This window comes from Hyaena hyaena, unplaced genomic scaffold (assembly GCF_003009895.1).
Source record: "Hyaena hyaena isolate Hyena2069 unplaced genomic scaffold, ASM300989v1 scaffold_31, whole genome shotgun sequence".
Taxonomy (NCBI): domain Eukaryota; kingdom Metazoa; phylum Chordata; class Mammalia; order Carnivora; family Hyaenidae; genus Hyaena; species Hyaena hyaena.
In genome coordinates this window covers 5,887,186-5,890,204 of record NW_024080664.1, presented here as the reverse complement: position 1 = coordinate 5,890,204, position 3,019 = coordinate 5,887,186, and positions in this window count along the sequence as shown.

Here is a 3,019-nt window from a genome sequence, read left to right as displayed (position 1 = left end):
GCTGCAATGTTTGCCCCAAGCCAGCCAGCTCATCCCAAGCCCAAGTCCAAGGGGAAGCTCACAAAGAGGGAGGGAAGGCTGGCACATCGGGACTCAGTGCTGTCCAGTTTCCTCCTGTACACCAGGTGGATCCAGAATGCAAGCCAGCTTTGGCAGGGCAGTAGAGACAAGCCCAGATTAAAGGGGCCCAGAGATGGGCTGAAGGGCTGGCGTGTTTCTGGACACAGCCAAAGCAATACGGCCAGACTGCTGGCTGGACAGGAGCCGTGGGACAGCATTCAGCATCCCTTCTCCCTGTTCCCCCTCAGGACACACTCTCCTGATGTCTCCTTCTACTTCTGTACCATCGAGGTTTCCTCTACTGGCTCTTTCCAGTTACTCTTTGAATGCACTTAGTTCTCTCTAGTCTCAAAAAAATTCCTCTCCTGACTGCACACACCTCTCCATTTACTTCCCAGCACATTTTTCCCCTTGGCAGCCTTTATAATTTTTTTAAAATTTATTTATTGAGGCGTCTTGGTAGTTGATTCAGTTGAGCATCCGACTTTAGCTCAGGTCATGATCTCATGGTTCGTGAGTTTGAGCCCTGAATTGGGCTCTCTGCTGTCAGCATGGAAACTGTTCTCTCTCTCTCTCTCTCTCCCCTTGTTAGTGCAGAACCAGACACAGGGCTCAATCCCATGAACTGTGAGATCATGACTTGAGCCGAAATCAAGAGTCAAATGCTTGACTGAGCCACCCAGATGCCCATCCCTTGGTAATCTTGAAAGGGATGTCTATACCCTCTGTCACAACTTCCCTACATCCCATTTTTCTCCTCAGCTCTTACAAGGTGACTTCTCTTTCTGTTACCATGGAGCCATCTTGTTCCAATCCTACCCTGTATATCAAATTCCAGCTACATCCCTTCACTGATTTTTACAAGGTTTTCATTGTATGCATTAGCTAGTCCATAAACTCAACAGCCACAGACTGCTTTAGGAGTTCAGGATCCAGGGAATTCTCATCAAAGGTGCTGCTGACGAGCAAAACATGTCTGGCAGCCTACCTCCGCAGTCCTGGGGATCAATTATAGTCATGGCAGACACAGTTCTCCTGAATTCCTTTTGCCTTCTTTTTATGAAGCGACATCACTCGCTTTGGAATTAATCTCTCTGGCATTGATGACTATCCATATTTCAGAAAGTTATCTTAGATCCTAATTGTAGGACAAGCCTACGTGTTCCCAGTGTATAATACCATTCCTTCCATAGCTGCCTCCCTGAAGCTCCAGTGGCCTGGGGTGGAAGATTGGTGGGGTGAAAGAGACTTCTCCAGTTTTACACTCCAGAAGTTCCTGATATGTTTTGAAGAATGTTAGAGGTGGGGCTTGTCTCTACCTGTTCCCCTCCCACCACTCCAGGGATGGGGGTTGACCGTGGAGTCTTGGACATCCTATACTGGAGACTCAGCCCCATCCATGCCACCTCCTCCTTCGTGTCGCAAGAGATGAACTGTCCCTCTTTCTATTTAAGGTCATTGCCTCCACCTGTGCTTTGGATCACACCCTTTCTGGGAAGATGCTCCAAAGGCAGGGTGATGTACAATCCAACCTGGGACACTGGGGGGAGTGAAATATGGCGCCCACTCAGCTGGATGCTGGGACAACTGGCACATCCGAGGACAGTCCCAGGAAACTGGGAAGTGGGGCCACCTTATCCAAAGGGATCTCTTCCTCTTCGTGCCTACTGCCTGGTCTCTGAACAGGCTCTTTTCCTTCTACAAATAAGTGTGGCCATACTGTTCTCACCTTCGTGCCTCTCCTTTCTCCCAGCCTTTCCTTTTCCTCTTCTCATCCAAAGTCATTGACACCCTTTCAGTGTCTCATTTCTTTATCTCCTACTCTCTCTGCAATCCAATGCAATTTGTTTTCTACTTCCACTGCTCCTGAAAACTGCATTTACTAAGGTTATAAATCACATTCTAATTGCTGAATCAAACGACGACATTTTCATCTGTATCTTACAGAGTGTGAGACTACTGCCCGTTCCTTTCTTTTGTCCAGACACTCTCTTCTTCTTAACCTCTCATTACAAAGCTGCCTCTGGATTCTCTGTGACCCACAAGGCTTTGCTATTAGGAAGGTAAGGATGCAGTTGTGCTTTCTCTTGCACAGAGAGCCAGCTGTGTGTATGACAGCTGTGCATTAAGCATTGAGTGCTTTTCTGACATGCTTGAACTACTGCCTTTGCCATCCATTTAATTTTTCAAAAAAATTTACTTATTTAGAAAGAGAGACAGTGCAGGAGGGGCAGAGAGAGGAGAGAGAATCCCAAGCAGGCTCCACACTATCAGCACAGAGCCCGAGGTGGGGCTCAAACTCATGAGCCATGAGATCATGACCTGAGCCAAAGCCAAGAGCTGGACACTTAACCAACTGAACCACTCAGGTGCCCCACATTTAATTCTTAAATATATTAGAATCTATTGCAAAATTTGGTATTTTCTTTCACTGATCTTTTCATTCTTTTCTTAAATACTTTCTGTATATGAAAAATCTTAATACATCCCCTGCGTATAAAAATAATCTACATTATCTACCTATAATGAAAAAGAAAATCAAGAGTTACTAACAAACTACAAAACAATAAAAATACAAAATATTGGGGCACCCGGGTGGCTCAGTTGGTTAAGCGTCTGACTTCGGCTCAGGTCATGATCTCGCAGTTTGTGGGTTCGAGCCCCATGTCAGGCTCTGTGCTGACAGCTTAGAGCCTGGAGCCTGCTTCGGATACTCTGTCTCCCTCTCTCTCTGCCCCTCCCCCGCTCATGCTCTGTTTCTCTCTGTCTCAATAATAAATTAAAAAAACATGAAAAATGTTTAAAAAATACAAACAATTGGAGAGAGAAAAGGCTGCTGACACCAAAGAGAAGTCACAGTTTCAGTGTAACTATGTAGAAAATAGTAATCAGCCCACTTGTGGAACGGTTGAATCCAATAGAACCTAGCAACTGGAAGATGTCAGGAGAAAATCATGGC